Raw genomic sequence first — 13,873 nt, forward strand, 5'->3', positions numbered from 1 at the left:
TCAGTAAAACTCATCTTGTTTTCAGACGATCTTGGTTTTCGCAGACTTCATCTTCATTGTAGTGCTGTCCGCCTCTATCGCTCAGCTGACACAGAGCAAGAAACCAATACCATCACCTGTGGTCAGCTGCATATTTAGTCCTTTCACTGCCATCATTACCGTTTCTACTCTTCAGCTTTGTTTAGCTAAAACTTGGTTGTTTTGCGGGAAGCTAATATGAACTCCCTCGTGTTTGTGAAAGTCCTGTCCTCCTTGTGTTTTCCCTGGTTTTACTTCCTGTGGTTTTCCACCTTCTGTGATTACCTACCCTGCCCTGATTGTCTTCACCTGTGCCTTGTCACCCTTGTCTACATAAGTCCTGTGCTCCCTTTGTTCTTATCAGATCATCTACCTGTTTACCCTGGTGTCGTGTCCTCCATGTTCCTCCTGGTTCCTGAGTCCTCCTGTGTCTTCCCCTCCTCTCCACCCTTAAGATTATTCTTATTGTTTGGTTAGTGTTTGCTCTTCTTATTTTGTTTTTATTTTGGATTTTGTCTTTGCCTTTTGGTTTTGGAGATTGGAGTTTGGCTTTTGTTTAATAAATTCCTACCACATACTAATACTGCTTTTGCACAGTGGCTACTGGAAACTGGAAACTTTGGAAAACCTTTATGGTCTTTCTCAGCCAGAGGTCCTCACTATGTTCACTGGTCTTAGACCACCAGGTATTTTGAAAAACTGAGACTTTGCTCTTCGTTTGTGCCTTTCATTTACACATAAATGGAGTTTTCAAAAACTCCTTCTAAAAACTCTGGTGAAAGTGGAGATTTTGGAAAATGCTGTATTCGCATTTCAATGTGAACTGACAAAAACTGAGAAAAACACAGTTTGCGGCAGTCTGCATGTCAGTTTGTGCGAACTTTTTTTGTGTAGTACGGCTGCCAGAGTAGGCTATAGCCTAATGGAAGCAATCCAGGTAGCATTTGCATTTCTGGTGGTGTAAGCACTTTTTACATGTTTGCATTTGCAGGTCTCCAGGTTCAGCAAGTTTGGAACAACTTCTCACACAAAGAGCCAGATTGTGTCGATGAGGCTTCTGATTGGCTTGCATGGCTTTCTCCTTCTGCCTACACTGCTATTCACAGGCCTGGCGTAGTTATGATCACTCTTGGGAGCGTATTTATGCGGGTTAATGTAAACAGAAACTTTTTTGAAAATGATGATGTGTGCATGATGTTATTTTGGAAAACGGTGGAAGGGAATATTTGTTTTTCAAAACAAATATGTGTAAACAGGGTCTTAGTTAAGACTTGCAATTGGAAAAAAAGACTAATTTGTCCCTGCCCCTCAAGTTATGGTTGATTCAAATATCCTAGAACAGATTATAATGATGCAGAAGATTGCATATTCTGAAAATTGTGCAGTACGATCAAGTGTATGAATAATTTTGGACATGGAAAATTTTGTCAAAATGGAAAATGGGGGGGAAAAATAAACCATGAGACGTTTTTTAATAGTTTCTTCACCACAATGTTTTACAATCTTTTGTCACTTTGAACCAGAACAGGTTCTTTAACTGAGCAGAAATTCACTTTCACTCAATTTGGCCAGGATATGAATATGTTTGTGTTATAAGTAAAGAATCAAGAATCTTTATTGTCATTATGCAAGGCACAATGAAATTTTGTTTAGCAGCTCTTGGCTTAAGGCACGTCATGGCCCCTGAGGTCCTTAGGAGGGGAGTGAGTGATGTTCTCCTCAGAGCCGTATTGAGTGTGATTTTGTGTATGCAAATGGCTGCACCGTCGGCACACTGCCCTAGTTCCTAGGATTCATAGAAGTAGAATGGGAGGACGAGCTTTCAGCTATCAGGCACCGCTATTATGGAACCAGTTACCAATCTGGGTCCGAGAGGCAGACACTGCCTCCACCTTTAAGACTAGACTTAAAACTTTTCTGTTTAGTAAGGCGTACAGTTAGCCTTAGACCTAGTGTGTAGCACAGCTATGCTGCTCTAGGCCTACATTGTCGGGGGGCACAAACATGACCCACTGAGCAGTTTCCCTCTCACCCTCTGACCTCTCCTCCACTCTCCTTAGTCTGGATCATACTGGGTAATATCGTCTCATAATCTGTGTTTACTGTCTTCCTTGTAGTTCTGTGCCTCGCTCTCGCTCTCTCTCTTTGCAGGTCTCAAGACCTGCATGCTGACCTGCAGTCTGGTCCCTGATCTCTCCTGTGCTCATCGACTTCACTAGCCCCTGCTGCTCATCCTTGCTATCAAATTACTATTCCTACTTATGGACTGACGATATATATAGATATCTATTACAATATAATCACTGTTTCATCTTGCTGTCATGTTTGCTCTGTACTGTATCATGTTTGTATCATGTTTGCTCCTATCTCTCTCTCTCTCTCTCTCTCTCTCTCTCTCTCCTTCATCCTCTCTCTCCTCTCTCTCTCTCTCTCCTCTCTCTCTCTCTCCTTCATCCTCTCTCTCTCTCTCTCTCCCTCTCTCTCTCTCTGACTAGCGGCAGGACTGGTTCCCCCTTAAGTTGACGGGTCCTGCTCAAGGTTTCTTCCTCTTAAAGGGAGTTTTTCCTTGCCACAGTGCTCTTAGGGGGGTTCCTGTGAAGCGCTTTGAGACAATGTCTGATTGTAATATGCGTTATATAAATCAAACTGAATTGAATTGAATTGAATTGATTGGTTCGTCTGGGAGAGCATGGACCAATGCAACACGTGTGTCGACGAGGCCTCATATAAAAGGACCCGCGAGACTTTGCGTCGTGGGGAGAATTTGTTAGTGACTTGGTTTGTGTAGGGTGTGTTGGTTGTTCTCCCCCGTGCCGTGTGTGAATTGTGAAAGAAAAGAATAAGATTTGATCTGTGGAACCTGTGTTAGACTTAGCCTTGCTGTGCTGTCTTCTATTGTGTGAGTGAGTCGCTCTGTGGAGTAGTTTTCAGTTTGTTTGTGCCTTGTGTATGTTTCGCTCTGTTAAAGTAGATTTTTGTTTGTTGTATAGTTGTGATAATCCCTCGAGTTGGATAGTTTTGTGTTCTCCTTAGATTGCCCTGTTTTCTAATGTTAATTCCCCAGCAGGGTTCCTGCTTGATTTTCTTTTCACAACTTTTGTAGTTTTATTTTCTTGGTTGTGAGGTTTTGATTTAAAACCTGTTTTTTTTTTTTTTGTATTGCACCACAACCGTGAGTAAAAACATAAATACCATTGAGTTCCGTCTGCCAGTGGTTTTATTTTTCCGTAATAATTCAAAGTAATCCACTGCTTTAGTGCACGTCCTCCCTAATCGCCCTAGCCGAGCTGTGGACGTGACAGCACACATGGAATGAAAAAAAAAGGCAAAATATATCTAAATAAATATAAAATAGAATGAAGAATAAAAGCAGTAAAACTAACAGTGCAAATTAACTTGCAATTAATTAATTAATTAAAATGAACCAGTATGAATATATTGCAGCATATTAATGTTCAAAAGTACAGTCTGTCTGTGTACAGACTTATTGCTCAGTCTTTGGGTGGGTGGGATGTGTATGGGAAAGTGGGGTGATGGATTTCACAGCTCTGGGGAAGAAGCTGTGTCTCTGTTGGTGTGAGTTATGATGCTCCTGTACCTCTGTCCAGAGGTACATCCTCACTTCCAGGATTTATTTCCTCTACACAAGTGACACAGTTACATGAGGCAAGAGTTACAAGAGACAGACGAAACTTTTAAACAGTTTTTTTCACATTTTGAAGTCTGCAGGTTTCCTCTGAAGTTTCAATCATGAGAGACTCATCAAACTGAATGAGAAAAGATTTATTAATTCGATTTATATTTATATAGTGCATTTTACGAAGATGTTATCTCAAAGCTGGATCAGAAGACCCCCCTGGTCTAGACCTGGTGGTGGTGGAGAAGCTAGAGAGCAGGAGAGAGGAGGCCTTGAACTGGTGTGAATCTGGTGGTGCTTGGGGTGGAGGAGGTTTGCCGGAGATGATCAGAAGACAGCTGGAGAAGAGAAGAAAGGCTTTTAAATTTCTTACTAAGCTGTGATTTCGCAGGAGAGGGACAGATCGACAGCTGATTGGTGAGGGAGGTGCTCTCTATTAAACATCTGACTAAGTGAGAGGTAGGAGAGAGGGAGAGCAGTAAAGTAAGGGATAGAAGGAGAGAGATTAGGGGAGCGGATAGGGGTGAGTGGTGGCTGATGTGAAACAGAGTTACATTTGTTTCAACAAAGTCATCTCCAAAGATAATTATTGGTTTCAGAGCACTCAGGATCAGAGTGTCCACGTCATCATCCAGTTCAGTTTCATGGCTGTAGTTCTTCACTGGAAAGACTACTTCATTGGGATTCCTACTGCTGAGCTGAATTCTTTCATCTGCATGTAAACAAAATGATACTTAGAGCTTTGAATCTAATATAACTATTTTGGTAATCAAATTAAATAATTTACTTTCTGTAAATGTCAGATACTGACCTTGTCCTGCATGTGTGCTCAAGTTCACAATCTTCAGGTCTTTTTTTCTGTCACAGGACAAGCTTCATCATCATTGGTCATTATTGCCATTTGGGGAATCCCTGCAGACACAGATACATAAATGATGATGAAATGATTATTTGTGATTGATTTGATTTAATAACTAAAGAATTGCAGCCAATTCACAACTAAAGATATTAGGGGCTATTTCTGTTTGTCCTGCTGCTGTAACAACTACATTGCTTCTTGGGGATCAATAAAGTCTTTTATCTTGAACCAACTTTTGTTTTCTGTTTGAACAGGTCTAGGAATCAATTACAGTTTGGATTAACATAGTCATCTGCAACAAGCTTCTGCACCATTATCTTACACAATTTACCACAATGATGACTCCTCCTAAAATGCAGGAAGATGCTTAGTTTCATAAACACCAGCTGATCCAAAATTCAACCACGACTGTGGTTTGTCTGGTGAGTGCAGACTGGAATTGTGAAGAAATACAAAAAAGAAGTGTGAAAACATCCTGACAGGAACTCTTACCCAGGTCTCTCTGACACTGCAGAACTGAATCCTTAATTTCTACTGCATTGGCAGATAAAACACAAATTAGAACATATACTTGATCACCATTGGACAGTGGATTGTTTTCTTTGAACTGGAAAACAGTGAAAACACATTCACAATGGTTGCTGCTCACTGTTCTGCTCCATGAGGAAGGACATGGAAAACGGTGAAAAACACATTTTAACATAAACGGTGTGAAAGCAGCTGCTCACTGAACTATTAAAGAAACACCTCAATTAGTTTTTTTCTGATAGAAGTTTGTAGTTTTGGGGTTCTGAGGATTTTCACCATTGTGCTTTGTTTTATAACAGCAAAAAATGGCAATTAGCTGATCCAATCCTTATGTTTACAGACTAGAATAGAATAGAATATACTTTATTAATCCCTTTGGGAAGGTCCCTCCGGGAAATTTGGGTACCAGCAGCAGTACAACACCAGAGGGATTATTTACAAATATTGCACACCAGCATTGATGGTAATGGAATATGGTACAGCAAAAATAAAAGATGAATTATATACAAACACTGCACACCAGCATAGTTATATGTATATATACAGACAATGGTAGAATGTTAGACAATGGTAGAACCTCAGACAGAAAGAATCTTTAGTTTTAATAAAATGCCACATGTACCTTGTAACCCTCCTTCATGACCATATCTTTTTTAATGTCTCTTTTTTAATATCTTTCATACAACTCTTTTTATAAATTGCTTTTTTGCATCGAAATGGGTTGACGGCTTTAATCTCATTGTACCATACTTGTATATAGGGACAATAAAAGTCATTCTATTCTATTCTTCTATTCTATTCTAATAACCAAAATAGTCCCAACAACTGGCTGTGGAGAGATTTCATAGAGAGAATAGGTATGTCTGGGCTAGGAGTTGCTTTCACTGTAACTGCGGATGAACACTGATGAAACTCTGTGAATGGAGTTTGAGGGTAGATGGAGGATGGTGTGCTAGGGGTGTGAAGCTACAGGCTGAATGGCTGCCTTCTCCCTAGCATGCAGATGGAACTGCTCTATCAGCCACTTGATTTTGTGCTGCAACATGTGCTCCTTGAGTCTATAGAGCTGTGTGAGCAGGTGTTCAACATACTGTGTTTAATATCCTGGAAAATGTAATTTGCGATTGTTTTTAGTTTCCTGGGTGCTCCATCCATGGCATTCATTAGTTTTGGATTGAAGGACCAGGTTTGTTTTCACTGAACAAAGAAAACATCCAATGTACTGTAGCATTAGCATGAATAGAACATCTATCGACCTCCCTATTAATCTAAAATTAATAAGGTTTTCAACAGGAATTCAATATGAATTCAGAAAAAAGTCTGACGTCAACAATCAGTGGAGCTCGGAAATCTGCAACACCTCTTCCACAGTTAACTCAGGATCAGGGTGTCCATGTCATCGTCCAGGTCAAGTTCATGGCTGTAGTTCTTCACTGGAAACTTTTTTTTTCTGTTTGATCAGGTTTAGGAAAAAAACACAGTCTGAGATAGATGACAGATATTTTCTGGTGAGTACCTGATATAATTGTGAACAAATTCAAAAAAGGAGTGTGAAAACATCCTGACAAGCAGACCAAGAGTTTAAATTAATGCAACTGGATTCATGGATTTTTTTTTTCTGAAGAAGTTTCGCCACTTCCCCGACTGTCTCACTCAGGGGTAGAACTGAGGAAGCCATGAGTCCAGTGTATTTGATTTAAACATGACCTGGATGAATGAGAGCATCCACAACATCCTGACAAGACCTCTTACCCAGGTCACTGGCTGTCTCTCTGACACAGCTCATCTTCTGCAGAATGGACGGTGTAATTGTTGACATGGCACAAACCAGAACATGTCCTTTGTCATCTCCAGAGGGTGCTGGGTTGTAGAACCGATTATGACAGTGAAAATACTGGGTTGAACTGGAAAACAGTGAAAAACACATTTTAACATAAAGTGTGGACTAGGATCTAGCCACAGGGGTCTCAAGCTTGAGATTTATGTGCCAGCCTTCAAGCCCAGATAAATAGAAATGGTTGTGTTAGGAAGGGCATCCGTAAATCATGCAAAATGATAAGCATGCAAATCACCATTCAGTAGGCTGTGAGTTAGAAGAGGAAGGGAGACTCTGGAGTGATAGAGAGCATTCCCAGAGGTGAGAGAGTGGTAATCAGAGCAGACTTCAATGGGCATGTTGGTGAGGAAGACAGAGGTGATGGGCATGGTTGGTGTGAGGAAAAGGAACCAAGAAGGTCAGGTGGTGGTGGACTTTGCTAAGAGGATGGAAATAGCTGTAGTTTCAGAAGGAGAATCACAGAGTTACATATAAGATATAAGAGTGGTGGTAGGAGCACTCAGGTTGACTACATCCTATGTAGACAAAGAAATCTGAGAGCGCCTATTGACTGCAAAGTGGTGGCCAGAGAGAGTGTAGCCAGACAACACCAGATGGTGGTGTGCAGGATGACTCTGCTGGCTAGGAAGAACAGGAGAGGAATGATAGAGACCAAGTGGTTGAAGCTGAAAAAGGAAGAATGTTGTGAGGAAAGACTGAAGAAAGTAGACAAGAACACAGGGAACTGCAATGAAAAGGGAGGTAAGGGGTGTTGGCAAAGGTCAAACAGAAAGCATACAATACACCTGTAAAGGTTGCCTCATAATCACCTTTTTACATGGCTGTGCCAGAAATTAGAGAAACAAGGTTATTATTTCTCATCATGTATAAATGTTATGTATGTATATTTGTCACCTGCCAATCTACGCTGCGGAGGTGTGGGATCCCTGTGCGGAACATTTAAATGTCTCTACAGAGGACACACGGGAAGACACAGGAGACACACGGAAGACACAGGTGGATGAGTGGACCTTTTACTGAAAGACACCGGCATGTGGAGCAGCGTTTGGGCCTTTTCCCTGGCTGGATTTACCGCGATTTAAGTGGAATCTACGGACATTGTGGATTTACCAAAAACAGTGGATTACCCCAGGACAAAAAAGGATTTTACCCGAACGACTGGAGTTTGGTGAGATCGCGTTTTATTCTTTTTTAACAGGAAGAAACCATGACAAATCATAAATAGACTGCGTTGTACCAGAAGAGACATTTGAGAAATGTTATTTCAGTATTACATTGTGACCTTCTAAAACGGATGAAAAATACGTTTGTCTACAGAGCCAGTGTAAGCAGTGACTCTATAATAAGACTAATACATTACACAAACATAAAACAGCAAATGTTCATGCACGGCATGATATGTCTCGAAATATGAAGAGAAAACTACCTGCAGTTCTTCGTCTCTTCCGCTTCCCTGTGAATAATCCCTTACAATAAGATCCTGCTTCTTTTCAGTTTCACTTTCGTGCAACTACGTGACTTCAGAAAATTCTTTATGTGGCCACGGTCTCACTGCAGGAACAAAGTAAAATGTAATCCACTCGTTGCTGCAAAGAAACGTGTCATTTTGGTAGTTGTGGACGGCTTTCAATCATTTGTTGGTATTCGTTTTATACCGCAGGAGATGTGTAGACGCCTATATTGAATATAAAAACATAAAACATAAACATAAAGACGCCGCTGCGTGCGCTGCGCTAAGACTGGTCGGACTCCAATTGCAAAATAACCTTGGTTATAACCTTTATAACAGCACCTGCAGCCAGTCAGTCCCACTCCCTCCTGAACTCCAACAACCAGAACATGCCCCAAAATGCTTGCTCAGGCAGTGCAGAAAAATGACTACTTTTTACTTATATGCCAGAATAAAAATATTAGCAATGATATTGCCGTTGCAACTGCATGGAAAATATCAACCTTTGAGTGATAAATGTGCAAATAACCTGCTTTAGCTATATAGGCGGCAAAAATACATGCACATTGCTGCCAGTAATTAAACCAAACAAATACACTAAAACTGCTGTCCAACCAGCCACTAACCATGAACATGCATATAAAACACACTTTGTGCTTAGAAGCAACAAAATTCAAATTCTTACCTTGTTTAGAGTAGTTATCAGAAGATGGGAAGCAATAGAAGAAATATAAAAATATAAAAAACCTTGGAAATACCCTAGCCGACACAGATGCAGAATCATGGGGCGGCCACGTGGCAAAACAAAGTCTTTATTACAGTTTTTTCTGATTGCTTAAGCACATTTCTGTAACTATTGGTTATTTGTGCACTCTACACACAAATAAAAAAACCTTACACCAAATCAGCAAAACATTGTAGGCCTCTTGCAAAAGCTAATACATCTTGCTTAAAAGGGAGTTTTTCTTGCCACTCTTTGCCTTCATGTGTTTCCTCAGGGGTCAGGGTCTGGGTCTCTGTAAAACACTTAGAGACTACTCTGATGGTAAAAGACGCTATACAAACAAAATTGAGTTTAATTATTTAATTTAACACATACTTTGCACTTAGATTACTTTAATACATAGGAGTGTTAGAATTATTACAGTAGTTAATGTGAACAGGGGGATTCCATTAATATTAATTCCATAAACGTAAGCAAATGTACTTGATAGTTTATAACTGCTGTTTTGAATAATGAGTCCTGATGTCTCTGATCTCTGAAGAAAATGTAAGAAAGAGCATTTAGATTTAAATGGACATAAAGATTTTAAGTCAGTCAGTTGGTCTGTCTCCAAACAATAGATGCCCCAGCTGGTCACTCTATCTACAGCCTATTACTTTTCTTTTACTTATGGGGCTGATTAGGAAAGGAACCTGTACCTTCACTCACCATGGACAAGGACAGGCTTCCCACCAAGACGTGCATGTGTGGTAACAAGATGTCTGGGGTAGATACTGCAGTACGTGCTAGCTGTCTGGGGCTGTAACATGCCCAGGACAGAATAGCATCCCTGATGTTGTGTAAGCACTGTGCACACCTCTCCAACAAAACCTGTAATGCCCGCTGGCATGCCACACCACTAGCATCACCGATGTGGCTCAATGGTTGGGGTAAACATTACCTAGAGTTGATGGAAGACACACAGGGAAACACCAGCAAGCTGAGGCGACCAACTCAATGCTGCTAACCTGCTGACTAATTATGAGAAGCAGTGCATTATCTTTGGCTCTGAGGGGGATAAGTAAGAAGAGCCTGAGAAAGTGGGTGACACTCTCAGCAGAACTCCAAATCTGACCACCAGCAGGGGCCTGCATGAAGTCTGCAAGAGAGCAGCTGCAAAGCTGGGCATCATTTGGCCTGACAACCTGATAGAGACCCCTACGTCTTGCTACAAAGGAAAGAGGCTCCCTGGCACCAAACTCCCCACCAAGCAGATATTTCCTCGAGTGCCTTGAGTAGGCAAACCAGTCCTGGAGCAGTCCTCTTACCGCAAAGAACCCTGCCCAAGGGGGTTCAGTGCTGAATTGGATCGACAAGACAGTGGCTGTATTTGTGAGGGCCCTGAATTCATCATCGCTGTTGCTAGTCTATGAGGCTATTAGTGGCTCAGGAGACAGCCTGGTGGTTACATCTGTCCAGTCTCTCTGCACATCCCAGAGAGCAAAACATAAGCCATTGTCTGGCACTTTTTTGCAATGGGGAGATGCTGTAGTTCAAAGTGTGTTTCACCCTACTGTCTGTTATTCTATTTGGCCATCAGCACATGAGACCATTTCAGTGGTGGGTTGTGTCACTCACAGATGCTCTAATCAGGAAGTCCCCCATCTGGGCAGCAGGCAGTCAGTTCTGGCATAGAGTAAAAAAGGCTTCTGGGGGACAGTATGGAGGGCGTGTCCCAAAATAAGATACCTCACTCATTTCAGAGAACCAGGGTTGATTTCGTAACCTGACAGGATGGAAATACTTCAGTGAAGTATAAGTGAATTTACTTTATTACTTTCCACCAATGAAAATAATATTACTTACTGTTTCAGATGCAGATGGCTGAGAATGAAGAGTGGCAGAAGATCCTGGAAGAACTGAAGAAGTCTGAAATCAAAGATTGTGTTCCATGTATGTTCAACTATTTACATTTGTTTGTTGTTTTCTATTTATCTTTCCTCTTGAAAGATCTGACACAGTTTGTGTTCATGTGACAGTGTTCAGTAAATGCATGTTTGCTTTGCAGATGCTAAAGAGTTGATGAAGAAAATCCAATTCTCCAGAGTGATGTTTTGAAATTCTTCACTGATTGGTTGGACAGTTTACCTTCAAAGAAACCAAGAACAGGTTATCTATATTAGGAGATATTTACTGCATCACATTTATCTGAATATCTTTTTTATTCATTACAAATGTTGTCTCTCTCTTGGTCTTACATGATGTAGAATTTGGTGATCAGAGGATAAACATCAGCCTCTTCACGAATGCCTGCATATGTGTAATCAAAATGTAATATAAATGTGTAGACATTAATGGAAATTTTACTACTCATTCTCAGCGTCTTCATCAGGTTATAGCTTTCGTCCCACAGTGAGATTCTCCTGGGTCCGTACTGGTGAGACTTTTGGTGCTCATGAAGCCATAGTGCAAAAAGTGAAGAAGAAAAAAAAACGGACTTCAATAACCCCACAGGACTGTGACATCATCATTGTCTTCTGTCCAATCATAACCCGTATTGGCTCAGATGTGGAAGCAGTCAAGAGACATGCAGCAGGTAATGTACAGAGGGTCACTGAGATATGTTTGTTCGTTTTGTCATTTCATTTCAAACATCCCTTAGACATGTAATGTTACATAAATGTGAGGATCACCGAAACATGTAATGTGGTTTTAGTGTGATAATTTTTAAGACTGTAAATTTGTGTTCATTCGATATTTCTTTGTTGCCTTCCAGTGTCATCGACTAATAAACCAGTCATTGTGGTGCTGATGCATCACACCAGAGATGAGGAGTTTTCACCAGGAGAAAGAAAATGGTTTGAAGATCCAAGGTTTGTGTTGGAGGCTCATGTTCTCTACCACGAGACTCAGAGAGGATTACTCAAATGTGCACAAAATAAACAGGCTGTCAAAAAAATAAAAAAGCAGTTACGCAAACACCGCAAATATCGACTGTGAGACACTGTGTCAGCACAGGGTGTGGTGCTACCGTGGAGCAGGAGTTAGATTTCACTTAACAGGAAACAAAATGATCAGATGATTTGCTATTATACAAACTGTGATAATGTAAACAATATTTTTCTGAATCATTAGAATGATGGCTGACCAGTGTAATGCTCATGTCTTTGGCACCTGACTTATCTTGTAATAAGTTTAAATTGTCCTGAATGTCCTGTTTTATAAATTGATCTTCTAATCAAAGGTGTATTGTTTGACCTCTTTTAGACTTAAAGTACATTACAATACAGAATGCCAAACAGCACACTCATTATTATTGAATATATTAAAGGATATTGCTGCAAGTTTTTTTTTTTGAATGATGAACTTGAACTCAACTCTTCATCATCATGACCAAATCACTGCACATCCTGCTATTACAGAACATTCATTTTTAAATATTTGGACTTTATGCATGGAACGGTCTTGATCGGATGTGATCCACTCTATATATCAGTCAGTATCAGTCCAGTCTGGAGCTATAACAAAACTGGCCCATATAAACTGAGTATTCAGCACAGCTGTGCCATAGGCCTACATGTCAGTCAGTGAGCATGTAATGATTGTCCCGTCATCTCTCCGCTTGTTTTTTTTCTTTTATGTCTAAATTAATTTAGTTTGTATACATCTTAATGAACAATAAAACCACTTACTGAGAAATACGGGTCTACTTCTGAATGTGCATTGTAGTCATAGCTCTGTAGTGCCTCACAGAGGACAGAAGATGGAACTGTTTGATGTTTCCTCCCTGTTATACATGTCAATATCTGTATAATGCACAATAATAAAAAGACAAAAAGGATTTGGTAATTTTTTATAATTTTTTAATTAATTTCACAGAAACACACGTTCCATTTAAAACTTCTTTTACTGCATTTTACATACTGATTTCCAGACCCATTTCCCTGAGAGAATTTTCTCAAAATGAGAATAGGTATTAAACCTATGTATGGAGATTGTTTCTTTATTATTCAATAAAAAACATATTTGCAACCAGAAACTAATGTTTGTAAGTTAAAAACATTATTATCTTGTTTGAAAATCATTCCTCTTTGCTGGCAACTTCAGAAGTTTTGCTTGCAACTTCAGTGTGCTTAAATGGGCAGGGCCTCTGCTGGTGGAAGAGAGAAGAGTTTCTATTGGTGATCTGGCTCCAGAGCGGGCTGCACCTTCTCTGTTGTACCCACTTCTTCCTTATCCGTGTATTGCTCTGCGAAACTAAAGTGTTTTCTTAAGTAATGAAACAGCCTGCTATACTTTCACAAGAAGAAAAAGTAATTATTAAGAATTATAATACCCTGCTGCTGCAAGCATACTGATACTAGCAACAAGATTGTCCCTCTACACTTGCTTGAGTAGAATACTTCGGAATGAGTGAGTTAGTGGGTGAGTGAGTGAGGAAGCGTAAACATGTGTTGCAAGGTACCTGTGGCCAAATGTCACGGTTCTTACCACATGGGAACATTGAAACAACGTTTGAAATCTATTACGACTGTGGGACCCCGTTTTTTTTTTTTAAAGCATATTCAGCTACCCAAAATTTTTGTGGCTACTAAGCTCATCTCCTTGGTCTTAGAAGAGATGAAAACAGACAGACTCACATTTAGCTATAGACAAGCTTCTAATTGCTGCCAACACAACACAAGGACCATCAGCACCGGTACCCCCCAAGGCTGTGTACTTTCCCCTCTGCTCTTCTCCCTGTACACCAACTGCTGCACCTCCAGCCACCAGTCTGTCAAGCTGATTAAGTTTGCTGACGACACCACCCTCATTGGACTCATCTCAGACGGGGATGAGTC

General features: G+C 40.4%; 2 protein-coding genes and 1 long non-coding RNA gene across 3 annotated transcripts in view; 1 reads left to right on the forward strand and 2 right to left on the reverse strand.

The window, feature by feature from the left end:
* LOC114426624 (uncharacterized protein DDB_G0283697-like) overlaps positions 1 to 13,873 on the reverse strand; it is a 403,048-nt gene that overhangs the window by 318,898 nt on the left and 70,277 nt on the right. The window lies entirely within an intron of this gene.
* LOC114426641 (interferon-induced protein 44-like) overlaps positions 1 to 13,873 on the reverse strand; it is a 128,374-nt gene that overhangs the window by 32,630 nt on the left and 81,871 nt on the right. The window lies entirely within an intron of this gene.
* Positions 10,910 to 11,469, forward strand: LOC114426683 (uncharacterized). Its single transcript, XR_003669383.1, has 3 exons — positions 10,910 to 10,985; positions 11,101 to 11,201; positions 11,425 to 11,469. It is a non-coding gene; the product is annotated as an uncharacterized LOC114426683 (long non-coding RNA).

This window comes from Parambassis ranga, chromosome 21, assembly GCF_900634625.1.
Source record: "Parambassis ranga chromosome 21, fParRan2.1, whole genome shotgun sequence".
NCBI lineage: Eukaryota > Metazoa > Chordata > Actinopteri > Ambassidae > Parambassis > Parambassis ranga.